This window comes from Ranitomeya variabilis, chromosome 4 (assembly GCF_051348905.1).
Source record: "Ranitomeya variabilis isolate aRanVar5 chromosome 4, aRanVar5.hap1, whole genome shotgun sequence".
NCBI classification, from domain to species: Eukaryota; Metazoa; Chordata; class Amphibia; order Anura; family Dendrobatidae; genus Ranitomeya; species Ranitomeya variabilis.
Window position 1 is genome coordinate 181,756,755 of NC_135235.1, and position 25,046 is coordinate 181,781,800.

Sequence of the window (25,046 nt, forward strand, 5' to 3'; positions counted from 1 at the left end):
GAATTTCGGGATGAATTCACAATAAATTTTCCAAATCAGAAGCATCCGTTGCATACAAAGGAGTATGGAGCACAAAATGCATATTGTGAAGTGGATTTTCCTGGGCCCATCCACTATGTGGGTTCCAAGGCCTAATAGGGTGCATATGACTGACTATGCAGCAGGGCTGGCCTTGCCGTCAATGAATAACACAAAGGAGTATGGAGCACAAAATGTTCATATCTCACATTAAAAACTCACATTTTGCTTCAGATTTTCTGATTTTATAACAGAAATGTAAAACTGAAGCAAAATCTGGTGTGAAGGGGCTAAGCAATATTTGTTTATATGACATGTATTGTCCCAGTGGAAAATTATATATTCCTGTTTAAAAATGCTTCAAAAATGTCACATTTTCAAAGTCGTGAAAGGACTGCTTTGATGCAGATCCTGAGACGTGAGAGATCACATGATTGCATACATAATTCCAAGTCCTGTATCAAAGCAGAGGAATGCAGTGTGGCAGCAGGTGGTGAATATTACTTAACCCCCTGCCATGCTCCAGTAGGTGACAGGCACCTACTGGAGCATGGTGTACCATCTTCCCAGCATTAATTCAGCATTGGAACTTCATTTCAGGCTGCTGGCAGGGGGTGTGGCTAAAGGGGCAGGGCATCGCTGAGGAAGGGGGGCCCAGGCCCCTTCAAAACTTTGCTATGGGGCCAGGGCCAAGCTACTTTTGTCACTGCATGTGGATGTATGCTGCCATTATGCAAAGAAGATTCCAGCCATTCAGACAAGGGGCTAAAATCCTGCACTAAAACCTGCACCTAAATCCATAGAGCTAAATAGAGATTTTGGTGTAGAATTATCTACACCAGAATAGCTGTAGATTTACAGTTGTGGACAATCCACAGAGGTTAGGAAACATGTTAATGAATAATAGAATCATAGAATGTTAGAGTTGGAAGGGACCTCTGGGTCATTTGGTCCAACCCCCTGCTCAAAGCGAGATTCACTAAATCATCCCAGACAGATGTCTGTCCGGCCTTTGTTTGAAGTCTTCAACTGAAGGAGAACTCACCACCTCTTGTGGCAGCCTGTTCCACTCATTGATCATCCTTACTGTCAAAAAGTTTTTTTCTAATATCTAATCTGTGTCTCATCCCTTTCAGTTTCATCCCATTGCTTCTTTTCTTTCCTTGTGCAAATGATAATAAAGATGATCCTTCTACAATGTGACAGCCCTTGAGATATTTGTAGACAGCTATTAAGTCTCCTCTGTCTTCTTTTTTTGCAAGCTAAACATTCCCAAATCCTGTAACCATTCCTCATAGGACATGCTTTGCAGACCGGTCACCATTCTGGTCGCTCTTCTCTGAACTTACTCCAGTTTGTTGATGTCTTTTAAAATGTGGTGCCCAAAACTGGACACAGTATTCCAAATGAGGTCTGACTAAAGAGGAGTAGAATCCTTAAAGGGAACCTATCACCCCCAAAATCGAAGGTGAGCTAAGACTACCGGCATCAGGGGCTTATCTACAGCATTCTGTAAAGCTGTAGATAAGCCCCCGATGTATCCTGAAAGATGAGAAAAAGAGGTTAGATTATACTCACCTGGGCGGGTGGTCCAATCCGTTGGGTGTCGCGGTCCGGGGCCTCCCATCTTTTTACGATGACGTCCTCATGTCTTCATTCTGCGGCTCCAGCGCAGGTGTACTTTGCCTGCCCTGTTGAGGGCAGAGCAAAGTACTGCAGTGCGCAGGCGCCAGGCCTCTCTTACCTTTCCCGGCACCTGCACACTGCAGTACTTTGCTCTGCCCTCAACAGGGCAGACAAAGTACGTCTGTGCTGGAGCCGCAGCGTGAAGACAAGAAGAGGACGTCATCGTAAGAAGATGGGAGGCCCCAGACTGGACTGCGACGCCCATCGGACCAGAACCGCAGCGGGACCGCCCCTCGGTGAGTATAATCTAACCTCTTTTTGTAATCTTTCAAGATACATCGGGGGCTTATCTACAGCATTACAGAATGCTGTAGATAAGCCCCTGATGCCGGTGGGCTTAGGTCCCCTTCTATTTTGGGGGTGACAGGTTCCCTTTAAGGTCCATTCACATGCACTAAGTAGTTGCAGACGACAATCTGCAGCAAATTTATAGCAGAAAATTCTACTCTAAAATTAACATCTAGTGATGCGGGTTTGATGCGACAACCTTGTCCTCTGGCTGTGATTGACAATGGCTGTATACCTGCAAATCATTGTTGGTGGACAAGGTTACCACTCTGCTTATGAACATGGCAGACCACTGTATCTTTTAGGCAGGACTTCTACTTTGAAGCTGAGCAGAGAATTAGACTGTAATTAAACAAGTGAGGCATAGTAGGTCTCATCCTACATTATACTATCCTCAAAGTTTCCCTTTAAGGCAAAGAAAATCACATAGTATTCTATATCAGCTCTTTGTAATATATAATTTTTCACATTTATGCAACATAAACTTTGCAATAATTCTGCATATGGGAAATGTTAAATGCTTACCAGAGTCATGCAGAAGGAACTGCTGCTGGATGCCATCAATATTGATCTCCTGGAAATCCTGGGGAATAACAAGTTGATCTAGGGTTTGGGGCAACCTTGGAGTATTGCCAAGTTGCCTTGATAATCGTATTGTTCTCTTCAGTGATGCCTTCTTTGGGAGAAGTGCTACAACTAGTGTTGAGCATTCCGATACCGCAAGTATCGGGTATCGGCCGATATTTGCTGTATCGGAATTCCGATACCGAGATCCGATACTTTTGTGGTATCGGGTATCGGTATCGAAACAACATTAATGTGTAAAATAAAGAATTAAAATAAAAAATATTGCTATACTCACCTCTCCGACGCAGCCTGCACCTTACCGAGGGAACCGGCAGCGTTGTTTGCTTAAAATTCGCGCTTTAACTTCCTTACGCGAAGTCCCGGCTTGTGATTGGTCGCGCGCCGCCCATGTGGCCGGGACGCAACCAATCACAGCAAGCCGTGACGTAATTTCAGGTCCTTCAGGATTTTAAAATTATGTTCCGGCGTTGTGATTGGTTGCGTCGCGGTCACATGGGCGACGCAACCAATCACAAGCCGTGACGTCACGGGAGGCAGGAGACGCGCACATTTTAAAATGCGCGCGTGTCCAGCCTCCTGTGACGTCACGGCTTGTGATTGGTTGCGTCGCCCATGTGACCGCGACGCAACCAATCACAACGCCGGAACGTAATTTTAAAATCCTGAAGGACCTGAAATTACGTCACGGCTTGCTGTGATTGGTTGCATCCCGGCCACATGGGCGGCGCGCGACCAATCACAAGCCGGGACTTCGCGTAAGGAAGTTAAAGCGCGAATTTTAAGCAAACAACGCTGCCGGTTCCCTCGGTAAGGTGCAGGCTGCGTCGGAGAGGTGAGTATAGCAATATTTTTTATTTTAATTCTTTATTTTACACATTAATGTTGTTTCGATACCGATACCCGATACCACAAAAGTATCGGATCTCGGTATCGGAATTCCGATACAGCAAATATCGGCCGATACCCGATACTTGCGGTATCGGAATGCTCAACACTAATTACAAGCATTAGAGAATAGGTATTCTAAGCATTCCTTATTTCATTTTCTATTGATATTTCTTGTCAATTCTTTTTCTGTGGTATAGGCTGCCATAGACATAAGAATTCAAACACTGAAATAATAATGTCTGGATATATATAGCCCTTCACAGGGAAGAATTTTTAAGCTTCAGCAAAAATCTTGTTTTCTCACACACATCTCAGGTTTACTTTTGTCCTATGCACGTGCACTTTAGTATGATAGTATGCTATTGCCATCTAGTGGCCAACCACTACTATAGCGCATCGTGACACTATTGGACTCATTGAGACAAGTTATCCTTTGAGATTGATTTATAAAAACTTTACCTTTTTGACATTGGTTTTTTTATGCATCAGCACTTTAACTATCTTGGTTGATTATTTTTATAAATTAATTTCATGATCATGTGTTTGAAATCCTGAAATAGGTGTTATGAGAATTAGTATTTGATACCTTGCTGTTACTTATAGTCATTGTTAGTATTCATGCCTTCTCATTCCAGAATCCATTCCTGAAATGTTATAGTGTTTTTATTGATAATTAAATAAACATTATGTTGTACATTAATATTTTAGGTACTTCTATTGTATGTTCTTGATTAATACATTAGGGACAAATCCTGTGTTTCATAAATGTGTTAGGGTATGTTTCCACGGTCAGGAAACGCTGCTTGTTTGACGCTGCGTAGAGCTGCAGCGTCAAACAAGCAGCATCCAGATGTTCCAGCATAGCGGAGGGGATTTTATGAAATCCCATCTCCACTATGCGTGGAAACCCGCACGCGGTGGCCCTGCGACTCCGGATATGCTGCGCGTCTTTTCAGATTGCAGCATGTCCGTACACCTTGCGGGGACACAGCGTCCCCGCAAGGTATATCACAGGGCGCTATGGGAGAGAGCGATCATCCCGGATGTGAAGAGTTAACACATCCGGCATGATCGCGTCCCAGAAAGGGGGCGGGTCTTAGCGCCGAGCGGCTTCGCCGCTGCGGCGATACCGCCGGCCATCCTGACAGTGGAAACATACCCTTAAAGTGCAGCCCACTGATTATGGGCAGACAGAAAATTGTGGAAAATTTTTGATAAATTACTATTCAAGAAATCCAGAATACCAAGTATTTTGCCACTAATTCTATTGAGGACACATTCTCCAACATAGTCTCGGAAGTGTGGTCAGGGGTATCTTTGTCAAACATGGGCGGCATATTAAAAGAGAAAAAGCTTCAGCTGTTAATGATTTGCTTGCTGACATTCAGACACTTGAAACTTGTCGTAAGGGCCCCCCTGACCACAACACAAACATTCTTTTCATTCAGAAAAGAGATGAGTTGAGATCCCTTCTGTTTCATAAGGCCAAGTGTTCCCTAGCCAAGTGTAGAAGACATTTTCACGAATTTGGGAATAAATGTAATAGAACGCTTGCTAGAGCCTTGAGGATCCAGTGGACAAAGGGTTATATCCCAATGATTCAAACCCCCTCAGGCAATAAAGCAATTCTTCTAAAAGACATTGATTCTTCCTTTAAGGATTTCTATACCTTTCTATAGTCTATAGATAAATCTACCTCTGGCTCTTCCAGGGCAGATTTCCAGAACCGTATTTATGATTAAATCAAAAACTTGGGGCTCCCTTCATTGAAGAGTGAGGATATCGCTTCACTAGTGAGTTCTATCTCTGAGCTGGAACTTAAAATTGCAGTTAAGAATTATCCTACAGGTAAAGCCCCAGGCTCGATGAAGCCATAGGTACAAATAGAACAAAGTTTTTCAGGGGTCACTATAGCTGCACTTTTATTACTCTTCATTTCAGAATCATCATTGAAATCTCATCCCACAATTAGTTCTACACTCTATTGCTTCTCCAGACCAGAGATACGCAAACTTCTCCTTTCCCGTACCATCTCCTTTATCTCCTATTATTAGCTCTCCGGACTTCTCCCCTGGTTGTCAGACCCTGTTTTCTGGTTGGATCTCTCAGGGAAAGTTAAGAGCTTTCCAGATTGGCTTAGATAATGATTGGCCTTTATTAGAGGCAGTTCAAGCTATCACTCCGTGTAGAGCGCAGCATAAATGTGAGCTGAACCTTACTACTATCTTTGGGAGGCAGAATTAATAAATTAACAGCTAGTCAAAACTGGTTTCAATTACCGTCTATACTCGAGTATTAGCTGAGATTTTCAGCCCATTTTTTTTAGGCTAGAAGTGCCCCTCTCGGCTTATACTCGAGTCATTGTCCCAGGGGGTTGGCGGAGGAGGGGAAGTGTCAGGAGTGGTGGCTGTCACATCATACTCACCTGCTCCCAGCAAGGTCTCTGCACTTCCCTGCTTCTCCGATGGTCTCCGGCTCTCGCAGCTTCTCCTGTGTTCAGCGGTCACATGGTACCGCTCAGTAAAGTAATGAATATGGATGCGACTCCACTCCCATAAGCGTGGAGCACATATTCACTACTTTAATGAGCGGTACCATGTAACCACTGAACACAGGAACAAACTGCCGGCGCGTGCGGAGACCATCGGAGAAGCAGGGACATACAGAGAGACCGCGCCAGGAGGGGGTGAGTATGATAGGGGACGGTGAGCCATGCAATATTCACCTGTCCCCGTTCCACTGCCGGGCTCTGTCTTCCGCGTCCTCTGGCTATGACGTTCAGGTCAGAGGGCGCGGTTACGTGACGTGGTTAGTGTGCACCCTCTGCCTGAACAGTCATTGCAGAGACCCGGAAGACACAGCAGCAGACGGCAGTGGAATGGGGACAGGTGTATATCACAAATGCCAGGGGGCCTGAGCCAGCGGCAACACCAGCACCTGGCTCCCAGCAACGAGAGGTGAGTATGCCATCTATTTTATGTTTTAATCGCAACAGGAGCATTTTATGGGGCCATCAACCTTTATGAAGCATTATATGGAGCATAAAATTCTATGGAGCATCTTATGGGGCCATCAATCTTTGTGCAGCATTATATGGGGCATAATATTCTATGGAGCATCTTATGGGGCCCATCAACCTTTGTGCAGCATTATATGGGGCATAATATTCTATGGAGCATCTTATGGGGCCATCATTAACCTTTTATGCAGCATTATATGGGGCATAATATTCTATGGAGCATCTTATGAGGCCATCAACCTTTGTGCAGCATTATATGGGGCATAATATTCTATGGAGCATCTTATGGGGCCCATCAACCTTTGTGCAGCATTATATGGAGCATAAAATTCTATGGAGCATCTTATGGGGCCATCAATCTTTGTGCAGCATTATATGGGGCATAATATTCTATGGAGCATCTTATGGGGCCCATCAACCTTTGTGCAGCATTAGATGGGGCATAATATTGTATGGAGCATCTTATGAGGCCATCATTAACCTTTTATGCAGCATTATATTGGGCATATTTTAATATGGAGCATCTTATGGGGCCCATCATGAACTTTATGGAGCAATTTATATGGGGCTCCTGATTCAATATGGATATTCAAAAACACTTAACCAACTGATGTCTCAATTAATTTTACTTTTATTGGTATCCATTTTTATTTTGGAAATTTACCAGTAGCTGCTGTATTTTCCACCCTAGGCTTTTACTCGAGTCAATACGTTTTCCCAGTTTTTTGTGGCAAAATTAGAGGTCTCGGCTTATACTCGGGTTGGCTTATACAGTATACAGTATTTTTTACACTGTTCCATGTACGGTATAAGTGATTAGATGACTTTATTGGGCGAGATAGTGCGATTACAGGGATACCAGATTTATATATTTTTTTATTTTCAGCTGCTGCTACACAGTAAAGGATGCTTTTTTTTGTTGCAAAAACTAGTTTTTTGCATCGCCATAGTTTGAGAACTATAATTTTCTTATATTTCTGCATACATAGTCATCTATCAGCTTGTTTTTTGTGGGACACTACATTTTCGGGCAAATGACATTTTTTGATCATTTTCTATTCTGATTTTCGGGAGGCAAAATGATCAAAAACCAGCAATTCAGGAATTATTTTTTTTAGGTTTTTTTTAGCCATTCCTCATGTGGTAAAATTGATAAGGCAGCTTTATTCTTCAGTTTAGTATGATTACAGCGATACCACATTTCTATATTTTTTTTTATATTTTGGAGCTTATACACAATTTCCTAATCTTCTTTGAAATCTCATCCCAATTATTTTACTTTTATTTTCATTTTGTATGTGTTTTTAATATATGTTTTTTTGTCTTGCTTTTTTGCAGTGTCTTTGGGATTTGACATCCAGGGCCGATTGAAGGCCATGGGGGTGAATACTCCTGAATTGTTTCTATGCTTCTTTGACTTCTCCCCCTTTTTTCCTTGCCTGCCAAATCCTAAGATAACACATTTGGTTGCTTTTGTTTTGAAGACCTATAATCCCGAGTATTACTGTTGCCATGGGTGGGCTGTGGGCGTTCCGGTGGTGTGGTCAGATGATGCATCGCTCTGGCCCCTCCTCAGATCGGACATGGATGTGCGGTGTGTCTAGCGCCTCTGGGGACTGATGTGCCTCTGTGCGCCGCTTGCGCATGCGCTGTGGGCTGCACCCGGGGATGCAATCATGTGATTGTGCATGGCCGCTCGCCGGATGTTGCTGGTGCGCATGCATGGGCGGGCACCTGACGGCCGCTGGACTGTATGAGTGGGGTATGCACTTGAATGTGTATTTGGATTGTTTTATGTGTATTTAAGCGCCAATTTGGCAGGGATCTGTGATTGGGCAAGGGTATTGTTTACAATGGTTTATCTGCCGATTGGTGGAGTGAAACTATGACAACCAGATAGCCCTAACATGATTGGGTTATACTTATAGGGGTTGTGTCTTATGCTAGTATATTATACGTTTGATGGATAATTATTATATAGAAATGTTTCTGAGAGTAATATAGCAATAATATGAAACATATTTTGTACACATTGTTATATTTTTTTGTTGTTTATATGTATTTAATAAAGGCCGCCCCTTGATGGTGATTGGTGCTTACTTAGCTCCACACTATTTAAGGTGACCATTTGCACCATATTGTATACTTGTCAAAGACCATGCTTGGTCGAAACGTTGTATGACTTGATGGCAGAATAAAGAACTTTTACTGTTTTCACCTGGATTGGATGCTGTTCACTTTTCTTTAGTTGTGAGGAAACTAAGAGTTGTCATAAATGGTACGATCTCTAAATGGGATATAGTCAGCAGTGGGGTACCGCAGGGATCTGTACTGGATCTGTGCTAGGACCGATTCTTCTTAACTAGTGATGAGCGAATGTGCTCACCACTACTCGTTACTCACCCAAGTATCACTATGCTCGGTGTATTTGGCGAGCACTGAGCATTTCCGGAATTATTCGGCAGTAACTGGTGTCTCCACCAGGGATTGTCTGTCAGGCCATGAAACGCCGCAGCCATCTTTGTTGTGGTCGTGCAGTGATTGGCTTGGCCGCACAGCATCATCCCGACTATAAGAGACCTGGCGCCGCCCTGCTTGCTGCATTCTGCTCCGGATTCATCTAGACTAGGAAGAGCTGCTGCCGAGATAGGGTCAGAATCGTGGTTTTTAGAGTTAGTGTAGGTCTGCAACTCTTAAATCCACAACTCCTGAGAAACTAACAGTCCTTTTTAGGGCTAATTCGTGGGTCCCGATATTGCAGCGCTAGGTAGATAGGGCACAGCATATCCACATCAGTGCAGGCCTGCAGGCACTGTATGCGCGTCCATTGCTCCCACTGCATCCCTCCCAAAGCTCCATAACTGTCTGCTGCTGCTGCAGCTTCTTTACTATATACCTTGTTGCATTTTTTTTTCCCAAAAATTCACCCCCCCAAAAAAAAAAAAAATACAGTGTGTTCTGTCAGACTGAGGCCTGTTTAAAAATCACAGTTTGTCAGGCATATGTAGCATAGTTGTGTGTGCTAGCCTTGTGCCACTTTTTTTTTTTTTTGGTGTTTTAAATTCACCAAAAAAGGCCTCATATATCTGCGTTCTCCAAGTTTTTGCATTTTAGGCCGTTTTGCCACTGTTTTTGCTGTCTGTTTCTTTAATTATATACAACACTATTTGGCATTTCTAAAAAAAAACAGGCCACATATTTGCCTGTGTGGTATTTCCGTGAGAGCCCTCATATATCTGCGTGCTCCAAGTATGGGCATTGTAGGCCGGTGGACCACTTTTTTGCTGTCTGCTACTGGAATTATATACAGCACTATTTAGCATAAAAACATATAAAAAGGGCACATATTTGCCAGTATGGTATTTCCGTGAGAGCCCTCATATCTGCGTGCTCCAAGTTTGGTCATTGTAGGCCAGAGGACCCCTTTTTTTGCTGTCTGTTACTCTAATTATATAGAGCACTATTTAGCCTAAAAAAATATAAAAAGGCCACATATTTGCCAGAGTGGTATTTCCGTTACATCCCTTATATATCTGCGTGCTCCAAGTTTGGTCATTGTAGGCCGGAGGACCACTTTTTTTGCTGTCTGAAGCTGAAATTATATACAGCACTATTTAGCATAAAAAATATAAAAAGAGCACATATTTGCCAGAGTGGCATTTCCGTGACAGCACTCATATATCTGCGTGTCCAAGTTTTGTCATTGTAGGCCGTTTTGCCACTGTTTTTGCTGTCTGTTACTCTAATTATATACAGCACTATTTAGCATAAAAAATATTAAAAGGACACATATTTGCCAGTGTGGTATTTCCGTGAGAGCCCTCATATATCTGTGTGCTCTAAGTTTGGTCATTGTGGGCTGGAGCACCACTTTTTTTGCTGTCTGTTACTCAAATTATATACAGCACTATTTAGCATAAAAAATATAGAAAGGCCACATATTTGCCAGTTTGGTATTTTTGTGAGAGCCCTCATAATCTGTATCTGCGTGCTCCAAGTTTGGGCATTGTAGGCCGGTTTCATAAAATAACTTCACAAAAATGCCCCCAAAAATTGAATACAGTCTGTTATGTCAGGTTGAGGACTGCCTGGTGTTTGGGTTTGAAAAATCATAGATTTGCAGGCATACTAATCAGATATTATTTGGCTGCTAATAAATATATTTGTGCTGAGCATTTGAAATAGTGCAGTAGTCCATTTAAAATGGGCAAGGCAAGGGACGGGGAAGTGGACGTGATAATGATTGTGCATGCAGAGGACAAGGCCGTGGCCAAGGTGAAAGTGGGCAACAACAAAGACCCACATCTTCTCGCTTGAACTTCCTTTCCCAGTTTCTAGGGTACCGCAGCACGCTACTATTGAAGCCAGAGCAGTGTGAAATGGTTGTTGGTTGGATAGCGGATAATGCTTCCAATCACTTAGCCACCACCACCATGTCTTCCACATGGTCAAATCTGAGTAGCCGTGAGTGTGGCCCGGATATTCCTCACGCTGATCCTTTTTTCTCCCACCATGCAGAGTGCCCTGAGATAACTGATCCCACACTTGGACACTCTGAAGAGCTGTTCAGTTTTCCATTTTAAGATTCTGAACTCTTGGCCAGTCAACTTGAAGTGGCGACAGATGAGATCACATGTACAGATGCCCAAAGCTTTGACCAGCCCGGCGGTCACGCGAAGGTGATGGTGGGAAAGTGTCAGAAGAGGTGGATAATGATGAGTAGTGTTGAGCGATACCGTCCGATATTTGAAAGTATCATTATCGGAAAGTATCGGCCGATACCGGCAAAGTATCAGATCTGATCCGATACCGATACCCGATACCAATACAAGTCAATGGGACTCAAGTATTGGAAGGTATCCCTGATGGTTCCCAGGGTCTGAAGGAGAGGAAACTCTCCTTCAGGCCCTGGGATCCATATTAATGTGTAAAATAAAGAATTAAAATAAAAAATATTGATATACTCACCTCTGCCGAGGGAACTGGCAGTCTTCTTTGCTTAAAATGCAATGCAGCCTTCCTTCTTAAGAATGAGCGCGTGAAGGGCCTTAGATGACGTCACGGCTTGTGATTGGTCGCGGCCGCCCATGTGACCGCTCACGCGACCAGTCACAAGCTGTGACGTAATTCTCAGGTCCTAAATTCCTAGAATTAGGAATTTAGGACCTGAGAATTACGTCACGGCTTGTGATTGGTCGCGTCACGGTCACATGGGCGGCACGCGACCAATCAGAAGCCGTGACGTCACGGAAGGCACTAAACGCGCGCATTTTAAGCAAAGAAGACTGCCGGTTCCCTCGGTAAGGTGCAGGCTGCGTCGGAGAGGTGAGTATATCAATATTTTTTATTTTAATTCTTTATTTTACACATTATATCGATCCCGATACCGATTCCCGATACAACAAAAGTATCGGATCTCGGTATCGGAATTCCGATACCGCAAATATCAGCCGATAACCGATACTTGCGGTATCGGAATGCTCAACACTAATGATGAGACATAATTGCCAGAAAGTCGGGAGGAGGAGCAGGGTGCGGATGTGGAAGACGAGGTGGTGGATGACTATGTGACTGACCCATCCTAGCAGAAGGACATGGAGAGCGAGTGCAGCAGCACACATGGGGAAGGAGGCATATCACCCCAACAGGCAGGAAGAATCAGTGTGGTGGCCACAGACAGAAGGTGTGCATCCGTTCTTCGTAACACCAACATGAGGAAAGTTGCCATTCCAACTGTTAGATCTTCCCGAGTCTGGTTATTTTTTAAAGACTCTGCTGATAACCCCAAACAGGCCATTTGAAGCACCTGCCATACCAGCATCAGCAGGGGTAGCAAAACAACCAGCCTGACCACCACCAGCATGATCAGACACATGGCAGCAAAGCACCCGACTTTGTGGGCCGAGCCCCAGGCTCCAAGACCACTGCCTGCAGGTCACACCACTGCTTCTTCCACTGTTTTGCATAGAAGCCAATCCCCAGTAGACCATGCATGTGAAGATGCCTCTAGCCCTGCACCTGTTGTGGCCCATAGTCAAGCAGCACCATCATCAAGCACGTCCACGTCCTTGTCCCAGCACAGCCTTCAGTTGTCTATAACCCAGTCTTTGAAACAAGCAGAAATACCCAGCCAAAGCCCCACAGGCCACAAAGCCTTAAATTCTAATATTTCTCATCTGCTTGCAATAGAAATGCTGCCTTTGAGGCTCATTGAAACAGAAGCTTTCCGCAACCTGATGGCGGCGGCCGTCCCAAGGTACTCGGTCCCCAGTCGCCACTCTTTCTCCCGATGTGCCGTACCGGCATTACACCAGCTTGTGTCCCACAATATTACCCGTGCCCTCAACAATGCTGTTACAGGGAAAGTCCAACTAACCACAGACACATGGACAAGTGCTTGTGGGCAGGGACAGTACATCTCACTGACGGCACACTGGGTTAACCTAGTGGAAGCCGAAACCCAGTCAGACCTTGGGATGGAACACATGTTCCCTACATCGAGGATTGCTGGCCCTACATCAATCAGGGTTGCCCCCACAGTCTACAGCTCCTGCACCTCCTCCTCTTCATCCTCCATCTGGAACTGGAAGCACTGCAGCACTGCCTCATCCAAGCGGCAACAGGCTGTGCTGAAGCTAATCTGCATAGGTGACAAACCGCACAATGCGGAAGAGTTGTGGACAGCGCTGAAAGAGCAGTCAGATGTTTGGATGACACCACTGAACCTACAGCCAGGCATGGTCGTGTGTGACAATGACAGTAACCTGGTGTCGGCTCTGAGGCAAGGTGAGCTCACACACGTACCTTGCTTGCTTGCTTGCTTGCTTCGTGGTTCAACGTTTTCGGAAAAGCTACCAGGAGCTACCGGATCTGCTAGTGAAAGTACACTGTCTGTCTGCACATTTTAGAAAGTCAGCTACAGCTTCAGTCGCCTTTGCCGTGCTTCAGCAGCGTTTGCAGCTTCCAGCTCACCGGCTGGTGTGTGATGTCCCCACACACTGGAACTCTACGCTGCATATGTTGGAAAGGATTTGTGAGCAGAAGAGGGCAGTTGTTAACTACCAACATCAACAAGGCCATCGATATTCAGTTCAGACTCCACACATAAGACCTCAGGAGTGGACATGGATGTCCGACATACGTACCATCCTCCAACACTTTGAGGACTGCACCAAGATGGTGAGCGGCGAAGACGCCATAATTAGCATCACCATCCCTCTTCTCAGCATTCTGAAAACCTCTCTGCTCACAATTAAAGAGGATGCATTGCAGGCAGAGCACGAGGACATGGAGCAAGGAACCATACAGGGGGATTACAATCAGCCCTGCCTCATGTCTTCTCAACGTGGATTGGTAGTCAATGAGGAGGAGGAAGAACAGGAGCTACTTTCATGCGCTATAGACGGTACAACAAACACAGCTGTCATACCTTCTGTTCAGCGGGAATGGCCTAAGGACAGGGAGGAGGAGGATGAGGAGGAGATGGACAGCATGGTCAGTCGTCCTGTTGGTGAGGACACAGAAGTCTTTCCTGTTAGCAGTCTGGCACGGATGACTTTATGTTGCGCATCGTTTCACGTGACCCTCGCATTATAAAAATTTTGGGTGACACTCATTACTGGTTGGTGACACTTCTAGACCCATGCTACAAGGAGAACTTTCAAATAATAATACAGGAGAAAAGCCTAGTCAGAAGCTCACAATATACAAACGTACACAAAACTTTTATTAAATATCCATATACATAAAACTAGAACTGTTAGTGTGCAAGTGCATACAGTTCTTGGAGCAATCAGTAATGTTTATAACAATATGAGGTACATGACAAAAATTCCAAATAGGTGAGTGCCGGTAGGTCCCGCCTACACAATTGGGCCAGCACCATGTAGTAAATATACCAAATCAGAGTGCCATAGTAAATTTATAAAAATATCACAGCAGTAAAAATAAATTTAAAGCCTATCTGTATGCTGGTAGCACAAAGAGTTAAATTTGGAAGCACATTATACATCCCTGTGAATGCCAACCACTCCCATTAGCTCCTAATAGAGCCTGCATAGCATGCCGAAAAAGCTGAGAGCAATAGAGGAGTTAAAGGATACCATATGTCCCTGTGGACTCCAACCACTCCCACCTACTCCCAGATAGTTCAGCATGTGCACATACCAGACTTGTCAAATCATGCCAGCTATTGATGCAAGAGACATGAATAAAACAGTGGCACTGCAGTTAAACGTGATATTTACCCATAACGTGTTAGGCAGGTGTCCCGGGACTCACTCCCCAACGCACGTTTCGGTGCGAGTCCACCTTCTTCAGGGGGCGTGGCTTTGGAGGCAACTCATCCCACCCTAAATACCCGGCATGTGTGGTCATATGGTACAAGCGATCCAATCGTAGTGATCGCAGCAGTGCAAGCGCTCAGCATAGGTGCAGCAAAGTACCGTATATGCATGAATAGAAGCAACCATACCGTATATGCATGAATAGAAGCAACCATACAATGAGATCAGTGCCATAAGGCACAAGGAAAGCCCGATGTCAGGCAAAATGCCAGACATAACAGATAAAAACATGCCCACACATCCGTCTGCAACGCAAGACAGGTCACATGAAGCGGCTGGCGCCAAACCGCCACCATGCACCAAATCAAGCAGGGCAGACGGAGGGGGTACAATGAGCCGTGAATACAAAAATATACCTTTCTTTTTTGATCGCCATTGTATAGAAAGCCATAATAATAAATATGCTGAACTATAAGAAAAAAAAAAAAAAAAAAAAGGGGACATCGCAGCAATATCACTAGATACACTTCAGTTGACAAAAAGCTGATCATCAATACTTTAGAATATCAAAGAAGTGGTTAAATAAAGTCCATATTGAAGTTCAAAGCATCCTGATAGATATTAGGCTAGATGCATTCAGGAACCACTCTTCATATCCATCAAAGTCCAGGTAATCCGCCGGGTATGGGGATACATCTTGAAAAGGGCATGTAACAGATGTTGGAACATATATGCTATATATGATTGATCACTAAAGAAATAAAAATAAAAAACATAAATATCAAAATATAAAAATAGTGATTAAAAAAAAAAACAACCAAAAAGCCATTAAAAGACATACAACAGCAGAAGGCAGGATAATCTCAGGGAAAACATAAAAAGACAACCAATATCTCATAAAGCGCATATAAGCAATGGTCAGAGGAATGAAGCAAACCCCTGTGACTCATTGAGACCATGGGGGGACATTGTGCCCAAGATGGTAATCCATCTGCATTCTTTTTGGGCAAGTAGGCGTTTAATGTCCCACCACAGATCCCCAGTTGGATGTGCTGAATCCCTCTGACCAGAAAGGATTTCGGATCACATTAGTGGAAATTTGGAAAGTGCCTAGGTATGGGCTTTAGCAAAGTTTGGTCAGTGACCGATGCCGCTGCAAGTATGTTACGCCCGTGCTCACGAGTACGTGTTTTGAGCTGGCGTGACGTTAACCCTATATAGATTTTATTGCAGTCACACGTAGCATAATAAATCACCTTTGCAGTTGCACAGGTGATATGCTGTCTAATATTAAAGTTACGTGTTCCATCTGATGAGGTAAATGTGTTTGTTCTTAAAATATTTTTACAAGCTACACATCTACCACAGGGAAAGCACCCCTGTGGCGGTCCTCGAGAATTAAAGGGGCTTTTAATATCTGGTATGTAGTGACTTCTTACCAGCATATCTCCCAAATTCTGGCTGCGTCTTGCTGTCATTAGTGGATCCCTAGGTAAGTATTTTGACAATATTGGATCCGTCTGTAACACGTTCCAATGCCGTTTTAGGCTCTCCCTCATCTGCATCCACTGACCATTATAGGTGGATATGAATCTAACTTGGTCATCACCTTTTTTGGTTTTTAGTTGGCCATGTAGAAGGGTGGAGCGGCTACTCCTCTTCGCCCGCATATATCCCCGCTTGATGCAACATTCACTGTACCCACGCATCCGAAACCTGTCACGTAAATCCGTCGCCTGAGCCTCAAATCTTTCCTCAGACGAGCAAATACGTCTCATTCTGAGGAATTGGCCCACTGGGATGGCCCTAATAGTGGCTATGGGATGGCCCGAACTCGCATGTAGCAGAGCATTGACCGAGGTGGGCTTACGGTATAAGTCAGTCTGCAATGGCAAGTCTTCATCCACCAATATTTTGACATCCAGAAAGTCCACCTCGGTCCTGCTACATGTATATGTCAATTTGATATTATACATATTGGAGTTCAGGCCATCCATAAAATCCCGGAGCTGCTGTTCACCGCCCCGCCACACAATAAAAACGTCATCGATATATCGTAACCAGCACTGCACATGGTCCGCAGCCTGAACGCCCTCTCCCCCAAAAACCTCCCTCTCCCAAAATCCTAGGAATAGATTGGCGAAAGAAGGCGCACAGGCCGCCCCCATGGCAGTGCCGCACCGCTGTAGGTAGAATACGTCATGAAAGACAAAAAAATTGTGAGTCAGGATGTACTGGAGCAGCTCCAGGATAAGCTCACACATAGGGCCATCCCAGTTGCTGTTATCAAGAACAAAAACTGACAGGCTTGAAGGCCGTCACTGTGTCGGATACATGTGTACAGCGATTCAATATCTGCCATCACAAGTAACATATCCGTATCCAGGGGCATACCGTCAATTCTAGATAAAACATCCATTGTGTCCCGTGCGTACAAGGGTAAGGATTCCACAAGCGGCTTAAGGTAGTAATCTATGAATTTGCAAATAGGTTCACAGAGTCCACCCAAGCCGGACACAATGGGCCGACCGGGTGGGTTCAAAGAGTCTTTGTGAATTTTCAGTGTAAAATAGATGGTCGGAACTTTTGGGGTTTTCGTGAGCAGACCCTCCATTACTTTTTTGGGAATAATGCCTTTCTCAAAGGCCTGATGTAAGATTATTTCAAGTTCTGCAGAGAAAGTAGCTATAGGGTTATGATCAAGACGATCGTATGTTTTTTTTATCTTTCAATTGCCTATAGGCCTCCCTCTCATACATCCACTGTGGCCATATCACTATGTTCCCCCCCTTGTCGGCTGGCTTAATAACAATATCCCTATAGCCTCTGAGATCTCTCAGGGCTAATCTCTGCCGTGCTGTTAGATTATCAGTTTTACGAATGGTGGACATGTGCTGAAAGTCATTCATAACTAACCTAGTAAATATGTCCACAGCTGGACATACCGACAAGGGGGGGAAACGAGTGGACCGTGGATATATGAAACGTGGGAACGTACCTGCACATGTTGAGTCCTGCTCAGCTAGAAGTTCCTCCAAGGCTCTAAGAGCTTCCATTTCTGCTTGTTCGTTATGTGATTGCCCATCATTTCCTTTGTTGTGTAATTTTGTAAGAATTAGTTTGTTTGGCGTTGTAAGGGTCTCTTAGCTGGGCACTGGATCCAATAGGTGCAGGGTCCTTCTTTACATACTGTCTTTCAGTATAAAGAGATGTCTAGATGGTCCACCTCAGCGGGCAAAAGGAAGGCTAACAGATGTGCCATATTCAATGCCAGATTCCCAGAGAGCTATGATAAAAAGCTCTGTGAAGGATGCATTTCCAAATTATTTAAGGAAGAGCAAACCTCACTACTGGCCAGTATAAAGACAATGATTAGGGAGGAGGTACAGACTACAGTTTCTGCCGTAAAGCCATCCCAATCCACCCATCCTAAGAGACCAAGATGGGACATGGACCCGAGTTCAGAGGAAGAAGAGGTATCTAGCTATTCTCATCTGTACACTGGAGAAGGTGAGGGTTCCTTAGTAGTTCTTCCGGACGATTTGAAAAGATATTTGTTTTCCTCTGAAAACACAGGCATGCTGCTGCAAGCTTTTAGGGGCACCATGAAGATTGAGGACTCCACCGAACCACTGACGGTCCAGGATGAAATGTTTGTGGGCCTGAGAACCCGTAGAAACAGGGTCTTTCCAGTTAATAATCACATAACAGCAATGATACTGAAAGAGTGGGAGGATGTGGGGAAAAAGCTTACGGTCCCAAGGGATTTTAAGTACCACCTTCCCTTTGATCCAGAAGAGACCAAGGTATGGGAAACAGTACCAAAAATTGACATACCTGTAGCAAGGGTCTCTAAGAAAACAGCCATTCCTTTTGAAGACTCTTCAGGCCTTAAGGATCCAAAGGACAAAAGATCCGAGGACCTCCTTAAGAAGGCCTGGGAATCGTCTGCAGCTATTATGAAAGCAAACATAGCAGCCACCTCGGTAGCCTGGTCAATGAGTCTATGGGTGGATGAGCTAGAGAGTCATATTAAAAAAAGACTCTCAGGGAAGAAATCCTGAAATCGCTACCTTTGCAGAAAATGGCGACCGACTTTATGGCAGATGCTTCAGCAGAGTCAGCCCGCTTGACAGCAAGAAATAATGCGTTGTCAAACCCAGCAAAGCGAGCTTTGTGGCTAAGGTCATTGACAGAGGATGCCCAGATAAAGAATACGTTGTGCTCGATACCCTTCACTGGCCTATTCGGACCAGTCCTTGATGAGTTGCTTGAAAAAGCATCGGATAAAAAGAAAGGCTTCCCTGAAGAAAAAATGAAGAGAATGCCGTCCTTTCGGAGGACTCACTTTCATCCCAGGCACGACTATACACTCAGGTTGGTCATACCGCTGATAAGAAAGGACTCCCTAATGAGCACGCTGGGTCTAAAGAGTGCAATGTAACTATCCATACCTCGCACCAAAAATACCTCAGGTTTGTGATAAAGAACCAGGGGAAGGTGCAACATTTCCAGTTCCGGTGTCTGCCATTCGGTCTCTCCTAGGCGCCCCGAATCTTTGCAAATCTCATGGTGGAAATGATGGCCTTCCTAAGAGAAAAGAACATCCTCAGCGTTCCATACTTGGATGACCTGCTACTAGTAGCAGATTTTCCAGCGCAGATGGAGGAATATTTAACAACAACCAGGTCAGCCCTAGAGAGGCTGGGGTGGTTAATAGACCTGGAAAAAATGAAGTCTCAGGCCAGAAAGAAAGAAGGTGTTTCTGGGTGTACTCCTAGATTCTGAATAGGAACATTTATTCCTTCAGCTACACAAGCAACGGACAATCAAGCAGTAGATACAGGCTATGCAAAATCGAAAGTACATCTCTATCAGGAAGGCCATGAGAGTTCTAGGTTTAATGACTTCATGTATTCCCAGCGTCCAATGGAGGAGAAAGGCAAACAGCACAGTCTGAACTGAGCGCTAAAGCAGACATGATGCAAGGATTAAAAAAGGCACAAACCTTTATTATCCACAACGCGTTTCAACAGCACTGGCTGTCTTCATCAGGTGGTGTAAAAAAATGAAGGAATGGTAACATATTTAAAGAAAAAAGCACCAATAGATGAAGGCGATCAGTTAACCCCTTAGTGACAGCCAATACATCTTTTAACTGACCTGAGATATAAGAGAATAGCCTCCCCATACAGGTGACAATGCAGCAGCTCTCGGCTGTACACTATAGCTGACAACTTGCTGTATCAGTCACGATCAGTGTTTGCCCCGTCCATATCTGTTTAACCCCTTAGGGTACCGTCACACAGTACCATTTTGATCGCTACGACGGTACGATTCGTGACGTTCTAGCGATATCGTTACGATATCGCAGTGTCTGACACGCAGCGGCGATCAGGGATCCTGCTGAGAATCGTACGTCGTAGCAGATCGTATGGAACTTTCTTTCGTCGCTTGATCACCCGCTGACATCGCTGGATCGTTGTGTGTGACAGCGATCCAGCGATGTGTTCGCTTGTAACCAGGGTAAACATCGGGTAACTAAGCGCAGGGCCGCGCTTAGTAACCCGATGTTTACCGTGGTTACCAGCGTAAACGTAAAAAAAACAAACAGTACATACTCACATTCCGGTGTCTGTCCTCCGGCGTCTCAGCTTCTCTCCACTGTGTGAGCGTCTGCCAGCCGGAAAGCGAGCACAGCGGTGACGTCTGACGTCACCGCTGTGCTTTCCGGCTATGGCGCTTACACAGTGGAGAGAAGCAGAACGCCGGGGACAGACACCGGAATGTAAGTATGTACTGTTTGTTTTTTTTACGTTAACGCTGGTAACCAGGGTAAACATCGGGTTACTAAGCGCGGCCCTGCGCTTAGTTACCCGATGTTTACCCTGGTTACTGGGGACTTCGGCATCGCTCCAGCGCCGTGATTGCAACGTGTGACCGCAGTCTACGACGCTGGAGCGATAATCATACGATCGCTGCGACGTCACGGATCGTGCCGTCGTAGCGATTAAAATGGTACTGTGTGACGGTACCCTTAGATGCTGCTGTCAATAAAGACTACATCATTATAAATGGTTAACAGAGTCTAGGAGATCCCTCTTTATCCAAACTGGTGCCCTCAGATCATTATTTTGTGGTTCTGATGTTTGCCATGGCACTTCACAACCAAATAGCAGCCTTACAGTCTAACAGCTCTAGTAATCTGTTCAGAAGTTAGAGGCATTTAGGTGGTAAAAATACACATTTTCATTTCTGTCATACCACTTTGCATTAATTCCTGTAAAGCACCTGAAGGGTTAATAAACTACCTGACAGCAGTTTTCAATATGTCTAAGGGTGCTGTTTTTAAAATGGTTCCACATTTGGGGGTTTCCCAATATATAGGACCCCTAAAGTCACTTCAAACATGGATAAGTCCTTAAAAAAATAAATTTTGTAAATTTCCTTGAATGAATGAAAAATTGCTGCTATATTTTTAAACCTCCTAAAATGCTAACAAAATAAAATAACATTTTAAAAATGGTGCTGATATAAAGCCGACATGTGGGAAATGTTATTTATTAATGGTTTGCTGTGGTATGACTATCTGGATTAAAGGGATAATCATTCAAATTTAGAAAATTGCTAATTTTTTAACATTTTTCTCAATTTTTTTTATTTTTTATAAATAAGCACAAAACATATTGACCTAAATTTACCATTATCATATTAAGTATAATGTGTCACAAAAAACAGTCTCAAAATCACTGGGATTTGTTGAAGCATTGCAGAGTTATTACCACATAAAGTGACACTGGTCAGATTTCAAAAATGTGGCTCCGTCACTAAGGGGTTAAACAATTGATTAAACCAAAAGACACCTTTGAGGTGCCAGAGAGAATATATAAAAACAATTGATGCAACAATACAGAAAACACACAATCAGACATAATATAAAAATATAAAAATAAAAATGTTAAAAAAATAAATAAAATATATATATATATATATATATATATATATATATATATATATATATATATATATATATATATACACACACAGTATATATGTGTGTGTGTGTGTGTGTTTATACACTGCTCAAAAAAATAAAGGGAACACTTAAACAACTGAATATAACTCCAAGTAAATCAAACGTCTGTGAAATCAAACTATCCACTTGGGAAGCAACACTGACAATCAATTTCACATGCTGTTGTGCAAATGGAATAGACAACAGATGGAAATTATTGGCAATTATCAAGACACACTCAATAAAGGAGTGATTCTGCAACAGGTTTTCTTCAAGAATGATCCTGTATTTAGCTCCATCCATCTTCCCATCAATTTTAACCATCTTCCCTGTCCTTGCTCTAGAAAAGCAGGCCCAAACCATGATGCTGCCACCACCATGCTTGACTGTAGGGATGGTATTCTTGGGGTCGTATGCAGTGCCATCCAGTCTCCAAACATCACGTGTGTGGTTGGCACCAAAGATCTCGATCTTGGTCTCATCAGACCAGAGAACCTTGAACCAGTCAGTCTCAGAGTCCTCCAAGTGATCATGAGCAAACTGTAGACGAGCCTTGACATGACGCTTTGAAAGTAAAGGTACCTTACGGGCTCGTCTGGAACGGAGACCATTGCGGTGGAGTACGTTACTTATGGTATTGACTGAAACCAATGTCCCCACTGCCATGAGATCTTCCCGGAGCTCCTTCCTTGTTGTCCTTGGGTTAGCCTTGACTCTTCGGACAAGCCTGGCCTCGGCACGGGAGGACACTTTCAAAGGCTGTCCAGGCCGTGGAAGGCTAACAGTAGTTCCATAAGCCATCCACTTCCGGATGATGCTCCCAACAGTGGAGACAGGTAGGCCCAACTCCTTGGAAAGGGTTTTGTACCCCTTGCCAGCCTTGTGACCCTCCATGATCTTGTCTCTGATGGCCTTGGAATGCTCCTTTGTCTTTCCCATGTTGACCATGTATGAGTGCTGTTCACAAGTTTGGGGAGGGTCTTAAATAGTCAGAAAAGGCTGGAAAAAGAGATAATTAATCCAAACATGTGAAGCTCATTGTTCTTTGTGCCTGAACTACTTCTTAATACTTTAGGGGAACCAAACAGAATTCTGGTGGGTTGAGGGGTTGAATAATAAATGACCCTCTGAAAACACTTTTCACAATTTTACAAAAAAAACCCCAAAGAAATAACATTCTTTTTTGCTGCAGTGCATTTCACACTTCCAGGCTGATCTACAGTCTGCAGGGGGTTGAATACTACTTGTAGGCACTGTATATATGTGTGTGTGTGTGTGTGTGTGTGTGTGTGTGTGTGTGTATACACTGCTCAAAAAAATAAAGGGAACACTTAAACAACTGAATATAACTCCAAGTAAATCAAACGTCTGTGAAATCAAACTATCCACTTAGGAAGCAACACTGACAATCAATTTCACATGCTGTTGTGCAAATGGAATAGACAACAGATGGAAATTATTGGCAATTATCAAGACACACTCAATAAAGGAGTGATTCTGCAACAGGTTTTCTTCAAGAATGATCCTGTATTTAGCTCCATCCATCTTCCCATCAATTTTAACCATCTTCCCTGTCTTTGCTCTAGAAAAGCAGGCCCAAACCATAATGCTGCCACCACCATGTTTGACAGTGGAGATGGTGTGTTCAGGATGAAGAGCTGTGTTGCCTGTACGCCAAAAATATTGTTTGGCATTGTTGCCAAAAAGTTCGATTTTGGTTTTATCTGACCAGAACACCTCCTTCCACATGTTGGGTGTGTCTCCCAGGTGGCTTGTTGCAAATTTTAAATTACACTTTTTAAGGATATCTTTGAGAAATGGCTTTCTTCTTGCCACTCTTCCATAAAGGCCAGATTTGTGCAGTGTATGACTGATTGTTGTCCTATGAACAGACTGTCCCACCTCAGGTGTAGATCTCTGCAGTTCATCCAGAGTGATCATGGGCCTCTTGGTTGCATCTCTGATCAGTCTTCTCCTTGTTTGAGATGAAAGTTTAGAGGGATGGCCGGGTCTTGGTGGGTTTGCAGTGGTATGATACTCCTTCCATTTCAATATGATTACTTGCGCAGTGCTCCTTGGGATGTTTAAAGTTTGGTAAATCATTTTGTATCCAAATCTGGCTTTAAACTTCTCCACAACAGTATCACAGACCTGCCTGTTGTGTTCCTTGGTCTTCATGATGCTCTCTGTGCTTAAAACAGAACCCTGAGTCTATCACAGAGCAGGTGAATTTATACGGAGACTTGATTACACACAGGTGGATTATATTTATTATTATTAGGCATTTAGGACAACATTGGATCATTCAGAGATCCACAATGAACTTCTGGAGTGAGTTTGCTGCATTGAAAGTAAGGAGGGCGAATAATATTGCACGCCCCACTTTTCAGTTTTTCAATTGCCACAAAAATAAATTTTGTTTAACTTCACAATTGTGTTCCACTTGTTGTTTATTCTTCACCAAAAATTTACATTTGGTATCTTTATGTTTTGAAGCATGATATGTGGGAAAAGGTTGAAAAGTTCCAGGGGGCCGAATACTTTTGCAAGGCACTGTTTATACACTGCTCAAAAAAATAAAGGGAACACTAAAATACCACATCCTAGATATCACTGAATGAAATATTTCAGTTGCAAATCTTTATTCATTACACAGTGCAATGTGTTGAGAACAATAAAACATAAAAATTATCAATGTAAATCAAAATGAATATTCCATGGAGGTCTGTATCTGGAATGATACTCAAAATCAAAGTGGAAAATCAAATTACAGGCTGGCCCAACTTCAGTGGAAATGCCTCAAGACAAGGAAATGATGTTCAGTTGTGTGTGTGTTGCCTCCATGTGCCTGTATGATCTCCCTACAATGCCTGGGCATGATCTTGATGAGGCGGCGGATGGTCTCCCGAGGGTTCTCCTCCCAGACCTGGACTAAAGCATCCTCCAACTCCTGGACTGTCTGTGGTGCAACATGACGTTGGTGGATGGTGCGAGACATGATGTCCCAGATGCGTTCAATCGGATTCAAGTCTGGGGAACGGGCGGGCCAGGACATAACTTCAATTCCTTCATCTTGCAGGAAATGTTGACACACTCCAGCCACATGAGGTCTGGCATTGTCCTGCATTAGGAAGAGCCCAGGTCTAACCGCACCAGCATATGGTCTCACAAGGGGTCTGAGGATCTCATCTCAGTACCTAATGGCAGTCAGGTTACCTCTGTCGAGCACATGGAGGGTTGTGCGGCCCTCTAAAGAAAG